At 41.1% G+C, this 14,744-nt stretch overlaps 1 protein-coding gene and 1 pseudogene across 1 annotated transcript in view; one reads left to right on the forward strand and one right to left on the reverse strand.

The window, feature by feature from the left end:
- Positions 1–14,744, forward strand: part of LOC127235735 (ribose-5-phosphate isomerase) — an 877,486-nt gene that overhangs the window by 61,790 nt on the left and 800,952 nt on the right. The window lies entirely within an intron of this gene.
- Positions 203–4,124, reverse strand: LOC127235830 (probable ribosome biogenesis protein RLP24; annotated as a pseudogene).

The following is a 14,744-nucleotide window of genomic DNA, read 5'->3' on the forward strand; positions in this document are numbered from 1 at the left end:
TTACGCCAACAGTAGCCAAAAGAGATCAAGAAGGTTGTTTTGTATTTTTAAAGGACAAATTCACTAAGAGGGCATTACTATTCTAAAAAAAAAAAAAAAAAAAAAAAATGCACCAACACAGGTGGGCCTAAATTTATATAAAAACCCAACTAAACATAAAATCACATGTTAACCCTGACACAGGAATAGAGGTTATGTAACCAATCAATAGTTTAGGAACCAACAGCCTCCACCGGTTTCCAGTGTGCACAGGGCTGCTTGCAGGCGGCACCATTAGGAAGCATCCTCCATGTCCACATCCTCCTGTAACTGCTGTACCATTTTTTTTTAATTTTATTTTATTCCAGCTGCTTCCCTTGCCTGCAAGAGGAGCCGGAATAAGATGGATGTTCTGCTTGACTTCTTTGATGTCCTGGTTGTTCATTATAAACTTAGCCTGGCGTTTCTGTTTGATCTCTTTAACTCTGTTCATTGCATCAATAGTTTTACTCCATAGCTCTCACTGGTATTTCACAGGTTCATTTCTTCATTTTTTCAAATTCAAATGAGTTGTCCACCGTGAGCTCCTTGCCAGCTGCTTTCTGGAAGGCTTTAGTTAACCTGACCTTGCGTGGGTTCCTCTTCTTCTTAAAGTTTTTATGACACTTGGATTTGCAGAATCGGAACACCTTGCAATCGTGGATGAACATCCTGCCGTGGCCAGGGTAGATCGGCCCGGATGACCGTCTATATTTCTTTATTCAGTTCATCTCTTTTATTGATTGGAGGTTTGCACTTTTGTTGTTTGTTTTTGCAGTTCTTTATATATTGTAGGTGTTAATCCCTGATTAAAGTATAGTTCGCAAAGATTTTCTTTCATTCTGTAGCTTGGCTATCATTATGCTGATAATATCTTTTACTGTGCAGAAGCCTTTTAGTTTTATGTAATCTCATATGTCAATTCTTGAGGGTATTTCTTGTGTCATGGAGGTTCTACTTGGAAAGTTCTGCCTATACATACTTTAAATTTTTGTTTTTTTTTCTATGCAGTTGTAACTTTCAGGTTTTAAGTCAAAGCCTTTGATACAACTTTGAATTAATTTTTGTGTAGGATGACAGATATGGATCCAATGTAGTTCTTGTGGATGTCCAATTTGAAACATTTTTTTTCTAGTGCACATATATGGTTTTGACACTTTTGTCAAAAAAAAAAAAAAAAAAAAAAAAAAGGTATGTCCACAGGTTTATTTCTGGGCCTGTCACAGTTCTTTGTTCTACATTCTGTTTTTGTGGAAGTACCTTACTGTCTTAGTTACTATGGCTCTGTGGTGTCATCTGAGGTCAGGTGATGTGATAGTTCTGGCAGGATTCTTCCTGCTTAGGACTGACTGGTTTGTTTACTCATAGTCTTTTGTGTTTCCATATATGTTTAGTATTTTTCTAGTACTGTAACGAATGTTATTGGACATTTGGTGAGGATAACAGTAAGCCTGTAGATTGCTTTTGCTAGTATAACATTTTATACACATTTCTGCCAATCCAGGAACATAGATCCCTCTTGCACAATCTATCCTTTTCTGTGTGTTTGTGATGTTTAGTGGGTCAATCTTCCTTCTCTGCATAGCATTTTCAAAACTACCTTCTGTCATGTTGACTTGATAATCATGAGCTCAGATTCTGCTATTCTCATACTTTAATTAGTTATCAATTTTAAAAGAGAAGCATTGGCATATATATCAATCTTGGTTGTTTGCTATTTCCTTTCAGGGATTGAAGTATATTATTTAGTGATTTCCTGACTTTTAGAGTTGCTGATGAGAGATTTGATGTATTCTGGCATTTGTGTTATGTAGATGACTTGGTATCTCCCCCTTCAGGTCCCAATATTTGTTCTTTGCTTAATGCTTATTATTATATTATCAATATTGTTTAAGGTTTCTTCATGTAGCCCTGGCAGTTCTGGAACTTGCTTTGTAGACTGGGCTGGCCTCAAAATCAGAAAAATTCTCCTGCCTCTATCTCTCAAGTGCTGGGATTAAAGGTATGTGCCACTATGCCCAGCCTATTTCCTGATCATAATATGGTATAGAGGTTTTTAATCTTATAAAGTCTGTTTAGAGTTCTGAATTCCTTTTGCATTTCAATGTCTCTTTCTTTTTCTAGACAGACTTGGGAAAAAGGAAAGACAGGAAAACAAATATAAAGAATGAAAAAGTTTAAAACCAAAATGAAGAAAAACCAGTTTAAGAAAATTATAAAACAATTAAAAGTATCAAAATATTACTCTCTCTCTCTCTGTGTATAAGAATCATAGGGATAAACAAGAAAGAAAGGACAAAGAAATTAAGAAAAATAACTACCCTAAGCTGTAAAGATGAACAAAATTAGATGATTGTATGAAGAGGGTTAACAAAAATATGAAAACAAATACAATACAGCAAAAATTCTGCTGAGAAGCGTGGGGGAAAAGAACCTCATGGAATAAACAATAGGGAGGAAGAAAGTCGGCGTGTGTCGGAGCAGCTTCCTCTACAAAGCATACTGAGGGGTGGAGACAGCAGAACTTGTGTTTTTGCTGAGTCTGCATTGTTTAAGTGTCTGATCTTCTGAGATGGCTTCCTTGTTGCTGACTAGGGACCTCTGCTGGCCCCACTGAGCTTTGCGGTCTGTGTTTCAACCTCCCGAGAGGGTGCCCAGGTGGGGTTTCTATCCATGGCTGATCCCGATGCTGGAGGGATCTCACTAAAACTTGTACCTGGATTTCAGGATGTGAGAGCTGTGTGTGTGTGCTTGTCTGAGGGTAGGACTTCTCTGCTGAGGTTAGCTCCTTTCAAGAGCAGCTTGCTTCCCTTCTCCGGTCTAGGGAAGTCTAAGTGGGAGGCAGTGTCGAGCTATGAGTTCCCTGTCACACTTACCTCCCCCCCTTCCTTTTCAAGGACCCTTTCATTTTCTTTCTTTCCTTTTTCAAGGTAAGAAAATGCATTTCATCACTTCAAACTGCAGCAGCCGCCACCTGAAACATATTATCAATTACTATTTTGAGAAACACATGCTTAAAAGTTGGTTTGATACCATTTAAAGGTTTTTTTTTCCCCCGTAAAGTGTGAGTCCCCAGACACCATCCACCTTGTGCTTGAGACAAGGGTCTCTCGTAGACTTGGAATTTCACCATGTAGGCCAGGCTGACTTCTCCGTGAGGTCCTAGGCACCCATCTGTCTCTGCCTCCTGTCTCACCATCTCACAGAGCCACTGCACTAGGTTCTTACAAGGGAGATCTGGACCCCGATCGATCGTCACACTTGTAAGGTTAGTGTGTGGATCAAACCATTTCCCCAGCCAAGAAAGGTGGATGATAGGGTTTTTTTTTTTTTTTTTTTTTTTTTTTTTTCTCATGAAAAGCCATTTCTCACATGCTTCCTTAGTTTTGTTCCAATGTTCCAAGTCCCTTCCTCTCACGTTGAAGTGTCTTCAGATTATCTTTTCAGCCGTGTTTATAGCATCCAGTGGCGTGTGAGCTCTAATCATTCTACCACTTTAACTTTCCTGAAATGTTTATAGATTCAGAACTGTAGGTGAGTTTTTTAATAGATATTTTTTCAGTAGCACAAACAAAAGTTTATTGATAACACAATAAATATACTTCAGTCAACTTTTTGAAGCCCAAGGAATAAGATCTGAATTACAATTTATATTTTTTGCTTTATGTTTTACAAACTCCATCCATGTCAGCTGTGGAATTTTGATCCTGAGTGATACTGTTGGTTTCTTGTGAGGATAAACTCTGAACAGTGGCCAAATCCTTAATTTTTCCCGTCCAACCACTTTCGTTGATCTTTCTAACTCCATACATTCCAGACTGTTCCATGGATTTGTAATACACTTCCAAAATGAAGGGAAATGAAATCTTGGCTCAAGTTCATATTTATTTATTTATTTTTCGAGTTCATCTTTTTAAACAAAAAATATGCTCCAAAATCAACCACAAGTTCAGCGGCTAAAACTTTAAAGATCTTCCTTGCCAGTGGGTTCCATGGTCCGAACCACCCGGATGTCTGTGCACCTGGACAGCGCACGCTCCTCTTTTCACTTTCTTAATGAACTGCTGAAATTCTTCCTCTATTCCTCTCTTTGTGACAAAGTCCATTTTGTCCCCTGACTCACCTTCCTCAGCTCACACAGAGGCAGTCTTCTGTTTTACCCTTGTAATATTGAAGTCCGGGTCCTCCCTTGCACACCACCGGAAGAAGCCGCACCTTAGAACACTAATCACTCATCGTGATTGCAGACAGCTGGGAAGGATGCAGAGCCAGAGCCTAGTTATCTTGGGTTATCTTTAGCCCCCCTCAAGCGGCCATTTAGTGACCCGTGAGGCTGTTTCCTGTCCTCTGCGTGTGACCTAACATCTTTGTGGTTATTAGGTAAATCCTTTGGAATATATGAAGGACCCGGCTTTAATTCCCTATCTAGGTAGGACAGAAGAACGACAACAAGCCATTTGATAACAGTAAAAGGAGGGGAAGTTAATTTTTTTTGGCTTTCTTTTCTTTTTTTATTTATTTTATATAACCAAGTCCACTTAAATGAAAACAAACATTTATAAACAATATTTGGGAATGTGGGCGTTGATCTTTCCAAACTACTTCCTGCTGGTAAGGGGCGCTGTCATGGGGGATTCTAAGAAGATGCAGAAATCCTGGCTGTAGGCTGCAAGGCTGCTTTGTCCAGCTGTTTTGAATGTAGGATCACCTGGTACTCTGTTTCAGGTGGTCTGGCTTGATCAAACCACTTTAGTCTGGAAGGAATCCACAGCTTTTCATTTTCTGTGGAAACAAAAATAGAAATCCCTTGGGGAAGTTAATTTGTAAAGATGGAGTTAATTATACAATTTGTGTATGTCTATATATGTCAGAAATGCTGTTTAGATAGCAAAAGTGAAAGCAAATGAAAGGAAATGCTTCCTGCTCAAGGCTGTGCAGAAGCTGTGTCAGCAGATGGCAGTGTTGTATAAGCAGTGAGCTCATAGAGCAGCGAGCTCACAGAGGCCTGGCCATGGGTCACTGACTGGCCCAAGAACAGAAGCAGTGATCTGAATCTGCTCAGCCCCCCCCCCCCCCAATGGGCACAGGCTCCACTGTTTCCTTTCCCCTCCCCCTCTCTCTGTGTGTCTGTCATTTTTGCACACACACATGAATGAATACCATATATAGGAACATATGTATGCTTCTCACAGACCAGAACATTGGTTGTTTTTTGACTTTTCAGACTTTACTTCTAGAATGTATGGATAGTTTTGACACAGAGAACAGCGACAAAAACCACAGTCAACAGAACCAGCTTTCAGGCTTTTAGTTATAGCATCCTCCTTTAACAAATCAACAAGAGGCAATGTTTCCTAGATGATAAATTGTCTCACCAATACTGCTGTTTGTACACAGGTTATCTGAAATAGCTTTGTGGAGTTTTAATAGCTGTGGAATTAGATGCATGAAAAAATGATACAGAACAGACCTTGTAATCTGGCCAGTTTGCAGTAGGGACCTTTCTTGTGTGGTTGCAAATCGATTACTTATGCTTCGGAGCTCCTGGTTTGGATATGTATATCAAAAAGGTTGTAATATGGGCCTGGTGAGATGGCTCAGCTGCTAAGCCTGATGGCCTGAGTTCAATCCCGGGGACCCATATAAGGGACCTATGGAAAGAGGGAACTAACTCATACAAGTTGTCCTATGACCTCCACACATGTGCCATGGCATGCATTACCCAACCTCATGCACACAGAAAGTAATAAATAAATAAACAAGTGTAATATAAAACTTTGAAAAGCCCAAATTGTGGATTTATTTACAAAGTCAGGAAGTCTGAAATTAGATAAGCTGGGTGTTGGCAGCACTTGGGAGGTGGAGGCAGGAGGATTAAGACTTTGAGGCCCTATCTTAAACAAATAACAGATGCAAATACTGTTCCTGTATAAGATGCTGTACTTGCATATAGCCCAAGAGCAGCCTCATGTTTACTTCAAATCATTTCTAGAAATGATTGTTTAAAAATGCCAAGTTCAGGCTGGGCATGGTGGTATATGTCTGATCCCAGCACCTGGAGGCAGAAGCAGGAGGATCTCTGTGAATTCAAGCCCTGTGTGGTCTACACAGCAAGCTCCTGAACTGTGAATTGTATGGAAAGACCCCGTTTAAAGAAGAGAAAACAAAACAATTGAAGTTCGATACACATGTTATGTAAATATTTGTAACACAGTGCTGTCTAAGGTACAATGACAAGGAAAATGTCCACAACATTCAGACAGATGAAATGAAAGAATATATTTGGAACTGGGGTACTGCTCAGTGGAAGTGTACTTGCCAAACTCTCTGCCTTTAATCTCAAGCACCAGATGCTCTCTCTCTCTCTCTCTCTCTCACACACACACACACACACACACAGGCATACAGGCACAGACAAATAGACACACAGACAGACAGACACACACACACACAGGCATACAGACACACAGGCACAGACAAATAGACACACAGACAGACAGACACACACATAAATCCCTCCAAATAATTTTTATTTGAGGTTGGTTGAATGTTCAGATGGGAAACACACTAATATAGAGGGCCAAGTTTACTCTATCTCTGCCTGGCCCACAAATATTGAGACACAATATTGGACACCACTCACTGAACCTGGAGATATAGAGCTGGTTGCTGCATAGAACCTTCACCCATATGCTCTGTTGTCTTTGGTGTGGGAAGGTACTCTGCAGGTTATAAAGAGAAATAAAATGTGAACAATAATCCAGCCACAAAACTTCGAGTCACGATCTGTCCTACCTGCAAGATACACTAGGGCAACGGTGGCACAAAACTTGTGGGAGTGACCAAATAATATCATATTTGGTTCCACAAGATGGAACCCATATCCGAGAACCAGAGACTACACATTACAGAGACCCAGGCGAAAACCAAACACTACCAATCTTAAAGGTGGCAATAAAATGACCACTAATGACATTCTGCAATATGCATAGATCAGTGCCTTATTCAACCATTATCAGAGAAATTTCCTCCTGCCAAAGATGGGATTCAACACAGTGACCCACAGCCAGATGTTAAGCAGAGACAGACGGAGAGAGAGAGAGACCTTGAAACACATGGCTCTAAATGGGATGTGTACATCTATCCCCCCTCAGAGCTCAAGGAACCCCAAGGATGGGGAGACAGAAGGAATGTCAGAGTAAAAAGTATGGAGGGTACCAGGGTCCTCTAAATCAACTGAGCAAAAGCCATATGGACTCACAGAGACTGAAGTTGCAGGTACAGGGCCTGCACAGCCTGCATCTGGTCCTTGGCACATTGCAACATGAAACAAGCAAACAAACAACGACAACAACAACAACAACAAAACCAGGGACAGATATTGGGGTTCAAGCTTCAAACTGAGGATCAGAAAAGCAAAGCAGCTGGCCACTAGCTCTCACCTCTGCCTCAGGCTGTAAGGGTTGATTCTGTCTCCACAAACTCTAGGGCTGGGATTAAAGGCATGAGCTGATTCTTTTTCAGATGGACACAATCTTGTGTAGCCCTTCATGGCCTTGGACTCACAGAGATCCAGCTGCCTCTGCCTCCTGAGTCCTGGGATTAAAGGTGTGCGCCACCACTGCCCAGCTTCTACAGCTGCCTTTGCATTCTGATACTTCAGGCAATCTTTGTTATATCATAAATGATATATCATCACAGCATATATCAGAGCTTTAGGTGTAGTGTTTTTGTGGGACTCCTGGATGTGTGAATGAGTGGGCCTATGATGCTTGTGTTTTCTCTTGGGCTTGTTTCCATCTGTTTGTTTGCCTTGTCCAACCTCGATGTGATGGTTTTTGTTTTATCTTATTATAGTCTGTTAAAAGTGAAGTTATCTCCTTCCTTGCTCTTCCTCTCTGTCCTTCCCACAGCTCAACCTTCCCTATCCCTCATGTTCTCCTCCTTCTCCCCTCCCCATTCTCCTCCCCCCTCCCCCGACACTTCCAGTTTCCTCAGGGGAGCCATTAAGGGGTTAATGAGAAACCTAGCACAAACTAGCCAAGGTGTTCTGCTCTACTGAGATTAGGTAATCAAGGTGGCCTCAAAATAGCCCTTGAACATTTGCACGAGCAAGTTACAGAAGCCAAAAAGAAATTAGTCATATCATAACAAGTAATTGGTCATGGCTGTCCATTTCTGAGTGGGGGGTCACTAGGTCGGAGTTACAGAGAACTTATATTTCAGGGACTTTCCCTGGAGAAAAACAGCTAGTGGGGATTAAGATGGATGCCTAGCATAAAATGGAGTTTCTTTAGTCATCACAATAGTTTCACAAAAAATATAAGAGCATTTAAGGTGGTTTGAATGAGAATCCCTTCCTCCCATAGACTCATATATATGAAGTCTGGTTCTGCAGTTGGCGAAACTGCCCAGGAAGGATTAGAAGGTGTGGCTCTGTTGGGAGGTGTGCTCTTGTTGGAGAGATAGGCCATTGGGGGTGGGCTGTGAAGCTTCAAAAGTCCACTGCCAAGCCACAGTCTCTTTCTCTTGGCCTGCTGCCCGTGGATCAGGATATGAGTAAGCTTTTAGCAGCCATTCCTGCTGCATACCACCGTATGCTAGCTGTGGTGGCCATGGATTAACCCTCTGAAACTGTAAGCAAGCCCTCAACTAAATGATTTCTTCTGTAAGCTGCCTTGGTCATGATGTTTCATTACAGCAACAGCAACCCTAACTAAGTTATTGATGTAACTCTTTCTTACACACATAGTGATCATGAACAGAGTTATCAGCTAGCCAGATTGGTGTGTTTCCTGGAGACAAACAGGCCAGACAATGGTAGCAAACCAGCCTTGACAAATTTACAAGGGCATACTGCAGGCTGATTTAGAGTTGAATGGACTCATCCACATGTTACCTACATGCTAATGTCCTTACTCACACCCAGAAACCTGACAGTGAATAGGCTGACAGCAGCATTTTCTGGTCAGCATGTCTCTGCAGATGTACAAAGTTTGGGGCTATTAATGAAACCACAATCCAGGCACTGGATTAGAACCTTGAGTGCCCATCTTCTGAATAGGCCAATTCCTTAACTTCCCTCAGCCTCAGTTTTCTGCCAAAGAATTTGCCATAGTTGCAAAGTTTAAAGTATCTCCAAATTGATAATTCAGATGAAAAATATTTAATATAATATAATATTAAAAGATCACTCCAAAACAACAGCGTTTTACTTTGTGGATAAGGAAATGTTGATAAGGACTTACGTTGTGCAATATAGCATTTGAAAGGTTGACTCTGTGTGTGCTATGTCAAATTCCTGCCACTAGGTGTAGTCAGTGTATAGTCTGGGAGAAGCATCAGTAGCTCATGATGAAGAGTCCCTGACAGTTGCATGTTGTGATGTGCTGAGTGGCCCGTGTCGGCTGACTTCTGATAGGGTTGAGTGGGAGTGGTGGTGGCGGAGTCAAATGATGGGGAGAGAGCTAGGAATCAAGTTTGACAACCTGAGCAAACAACCTCCCATTTCCCTCTCCCCGTGTGAGTCTGTTTCTCATGTGTAGAATGACAGATGAGATCAGTCTGATTGTCTGAGATACTGCAATGTTTGAGCTGGATCGCTGCAGGAAAGGCAAAGGACTTCAGCATGGTTTAAAGGATGACGAGCTACCATTCCCTTAAATTTGAATAAAACAGGTCAGCACTTAAATTTGAATAAAACAGGTTAGCAGAGGGCCGATGACAACTGGTGCTTTATTAATAATAACAATAGTTATTATTTTAATGATCTCCCAAATCTTCTAATTTCCCAGGGAGACAGACTTGTGGTTCCTCAATGGAATGTGTTAGAACATTAGATGTCTGACCATTTAGTAGCAATAAGTCTTACATTTTTTTCATTAGCATTTTAATTTCACATTAAAACCGAAGAGACAATCTTGGACAACATTATTGATTCAAGCTTCTCCTTGTAGCTGTGCCTTTCTGCTCATAGTTCCCCCTCATGCATTAAGTTCTCTGTACTGGGTTATCTTGTGGGACTCATCTATTTACATTCCTTGTCTGATGATCTCAGCCTGTATCCTATATTTGCACCTCTGACTCAGCCTGTTTCCCTAGACTAGGAGACATTGCTGGCTGGTGTTTTGTCAGCATCTCGGAATTCTAATGTGTTCTGCATGAAGTCCTGGTCCCACATGCTTTCCAAAGCTGCTTTCCCTCAGTATTACCCAGCTCAGAAGACACCGTTTCAAATTCAGTGGTTGCTCAGGTTCAAATACATGCAGGAGTCACCTTTGATTCTGTGTTTCTCGCCCATTTCACAATTGCTGTGTCAGCAAAACTTGTTTGTCTAGACTTTAAAATACAAGATTTATTTGACCATCTTTCACTACCATTGCAAACAGGAGTCCTGAGCAGGGAGACACACACATTCTTACACATATCAAAGGAAAGGGAATATTTTTTTGTATAGGCTGTCTCAAAGTTCCTAAACAATACAGCAAAGTATCCAGTGTCCCTGCAAGGAAACCCTGTATTTTCTTTTTGGGGTAGTGGAGTAGGACTGGAGGGGAGTTTTTTTTTTTTTTTTTCAGATTTGGGAAACGCTTTCCACATAGAGGATCATCAGCTGTCTTAAGGACCCCATGGAGGCGAGGGCTGTGCTGTTTAATACCTCTTGGTTGCATTCAGAAGGCTTAGACAAATGTCTCTATGGAGCATAAACCTCACAGCTAGTGGTAGATAGCAATGGCAAGTAGAGGGTTCCGTTAGATCATGCATCTCTTGGGCAATTGCAATGAACTGATGTGGGGAAATCTCCAAGAATACCCCCATTCCATTTCCATGGCAGCTGTAACTAGTGGTTTCTGGGGCACCATGCCTTCAGTGTGGATGATGTGGTAGTTGGAATTCTTTAAAAAGCAATCAATATCAGCTTTAACAGACACAAATAATGAAATTTATGAGATACACATTAGAAAAAGAAGAATAGACTATGTTTTGGTCTGTGCTTGCTAGCTTTCTGTTGCTGTAACAAAGTACCCGAGACAACCAATTTACAATGTCTCAAACTTTGTTTTCGTTCACAGTTGTGGAGGTTTCATTGATTCTGTTGCTTTGGAGCTTCTGGTGTCATGAAGGGTTTGTTTGAGGATCATATAGACTCGCCCCATGTTTAAGATGCAAAAGAGAGAGAAGATCCTACAATCTTTTTCTGAGGTAACAGCCTCCACGACCTAAAGACCTCTCACCAGGCCTGACTTCTGAAAAGTTCTACTGTGTCCCAGTAGTGTGCTAGCTGGGATTCAAACCCTGAATACTTGGAGATTTGGGAAACACTCCAAACTCAAGTTATAGCAGTCACAAATTCATTGAGGAAGCTGGAAAAGCAGGCTCAGAGTTGTGCATGAGACAGGTGTTCCCCTGTCATCCTATGAATCTGCTAGATGTGCTCATCACTGCTACTGCTGAATTCTGGGTTCTGCCTTGACTTCGATCTTGTTGCTTGCCATGGCTGCCTTCAGGATTTTCACTTGCTTTTCTCAAATTAGGATGACTGAAATCTCTAATCGAGGTGGCACTAGAGAGGCATTGTGAAGGCGGGCAAGCTCACTGAACAATTCATTAGTGTCCATGCAGTGTTTCATAAAAAGTGTTACACAAAAATTGACACCCAGATGTGTAGTGAGATATTCACTCTGTCTGCACCTGTGGCACTGACCATGCTCATTGGGGGTGGGGACAGGGGCACTGGTGACCTGGGGGAACGAGGGCTGGGGAAGAGGCCCCTGAGTGCTCTCTCGCTTGCTGGACAGGGATGGAGAGCACCCTAGGGACCAGGAATCTGCTGGCGTTCACCTGTCTCTGTTGTAAGTTATTTCTCCCCGAATAAACATTTATTCAGCCTATCTGTTTTTCCAGATCCTTATTAAACCACGATACAGATGTGTAGACTGGAAGTATTACTTGCTATGAGAAAATGATAGAATTTAAAAGATAAGCTTTCATCTAAACAAGCAACAGTGGAGAACCTTCATTCACTTCCTGCTAGGGTCTATGTGAACAGATAAGAAGCCCTGCCTTAAAGAATGTAACATGAATTTAGAATGTTTTTAATAGCACAGTTGCGTAGGTGGTTTTTAACCTCATGAGATACCAGACTTTGGACTGGAGAAGTGGTGAGAGGTGGCAAAGGACACAAAGTAGAAGTTGAGGGACCTAATTTTAGCCTCAGGTCTATCCTGCTACATAACTGATCTGCTTGAGATGTTTGTGGCATGACATTTATTTCCTCATGCCAAGGGTGTGATGGATGATTTCTAAGATATGTGTAGACTTTTGTCCTCTAAATAATCTAGGAGAGGAAGTGGTCTTCCTTGGGACTATTAAAGTAAGGATGAGCATCAGAGCATAGGCTCCTACAGATATAGTAATCTTGTACCTTCAGTTTCTCACTGAAATAACTTTTATGCACATGCTGCCATATGCATTGAACGCCTGAGGGAGGTGTGAGCTTCTAGACACACTGGGAAAAAGCAGTTAGAGTGAAAAGAGTTTTTAAAAAGCACTACTGCATTTTGACTGTCAAAGTAGTAATTTTATAAGAAAAGATCAACACAATAAGTGTCTCTTACTGTTCTCACTCAAATTTTCTTTTGAACAATTATATTGATCAGGGCAGAGTAAATTATATCATGCCTTAAATATCAGTGCACAACACCCTCTCATGTTACAGTCTATACCCTACCACTGTCAACAGGGGCCATGAAGATGCTTTGTTCCATACAGCTGTTCGAAGGCCCCTCCTGCAGAAATTCCACCATCTGAAAGACAAGACCGTTTTAGTTGCTACTGCAGGGAAAGAAGGGATGAAAGAATGTATACTACTTGAATGTTAATTTTGCACCAATAAAATAATTTTATTTTTTAGAAATTGCAGCACTGTATGTATGAACATAAAATGAATGTAGACTGGTCAAGTAACAGAGAGGACTCAGAAGTAAGTTCACACAGGTACAGTCACCTGATTTTTGATAAAGATGCCAAAAAACACGCATTGCAGAAAAGACAGCCTATTCCAAAGTGGTGATGGGAAATTAGATGTCCACAGGTAGAAGAATGAAATGCGATTCTTATGTCTCAAAATGTGCACAAACCAATTCAATACAAATTAGTGACTTTAGTGTATGACAGAGGGAAGAAGGAGTACCCCAAGATATGGAAACAATCACCTGGAAATAAAAACAAGCATTCTCAAATAAGACTGCACAAAATTAAAAAGCGTCTGCATAGCAAAAGAATGGGAGGAAAATCTTTGCTAGCTATCCATCACAGAGGAACAATAACTGGAGTTTATAAAGAACTACAAATGGTAAAACCAACCCAAAGAATCTGGTCAATATCTGGACAAATAAAAGACATTTCTCAAAAGATGAAGTGCAAATGAACAACGAGTATATGATAAAAATGTTCATATCTTTAACCAACAGGGAAGTATTGCGGTAAATAAGGATCAGGATAAACAAATAGGCCGAATAGATGTTTATTCAGGGAGAAATAACTTACAACCTAGACAGATGAACACCAGGAAATTCAACCCGATCCTCTCCTGTCCGAGTCACACCAGCAAGAGAGCGCCTTCCTGGCCCCCTCCGACCTCCTTCCTCAGGTCACCTCCGCCCATCGCTCCACCCCCAATGGGCGTGGTCGGTGCTACAGAAGGACTACCTCACTACAATTCCCCTTTTAGTCTAAAGAAAAGATTTAGGCTTAATACAAAACTATATACAAAACAGTGAATAACAAGTGTGCTCTAAGAAAAGGAAAATCGAGAACAAAATGACCTACATATCTAGTCCTAGGGTGAGGGCATAATGGAGTTTACAATAGAGTTGTCCTAAGCTGGAAAACGTAAGTCTAGTACCTAATATATCTAACTAGGAAGAGAGAATAATAGTTGTGATAGTTTAATCTTCAACCTCATCAAGACCTGAGAAGGAAATTAACAATACTAGAGTAGACAGGAAATGCGGATGGACAACTTCCAAAAGGTGCAGCAAGGACAGAAACAGCAAGCCACCTGAACAGTCACCCTAGGTCTCACAGCGACGTTGGTACACCCAGATTTGGCTAAGGCCAAGAGAACTTGACAGACCACAACAACAGCAGGGAAATAGAATGGCTGTCTTACCCTGACTTGGCAAGGTCAAGCAGTCTTCTATATTTGTCTCCTGCAAGCACATAGGACTGCATGTCCAAATCAGTGGTCAAGGTGGGGGCAATTCTATGCCCAACAGGCCATTAGCTGAGGCGAGATTGAACTCCAGCAGGAGCAACAACAGTGTCCAACATATTTTCGGGAAAGTGCACGGTGCTGTCAGGAGCAACAGTGTCTCATGTCAATGGAGTACTAATATTAAAACATTTAAATGCCATGTTCTGCATGTCTATGAAGTGATTGAAGATTAAGCATCTATATCTGACTAATCTCATAGGTACAGGAAATGTGAGTGAAGATAATCTGTAATACTCGGGAACTTAGCTAAAAAGACTGATTAAAACTTTCCTGAGTAAAGCAGGAACAAATACTTAAACAATATAACTATTTACATATACCTACAAGTAAATCCCTAAAATAGAGGTAGAGTATAAGTGTCAAGACAAGAGGTAGAACTATAAAGGGCAGCAAGATAAATATCCCAATTGTATCAATATACAAAATGTCTTGAATACAGGAAAAGTAT

Source organism: Phodopus roborovskii, unplaced genomic scaffold, assembly GCF_943737965.1.
Source record: "Phodopus roborovskii unplaced genomic scaffold, PHOROB, whole genome shotgun sequence".
NCBI lineage: Eukaryota > Metazoa > Chordata > Mammalia > Rodentia > Cricetidae > Phodopus > Phodopus roborovskii.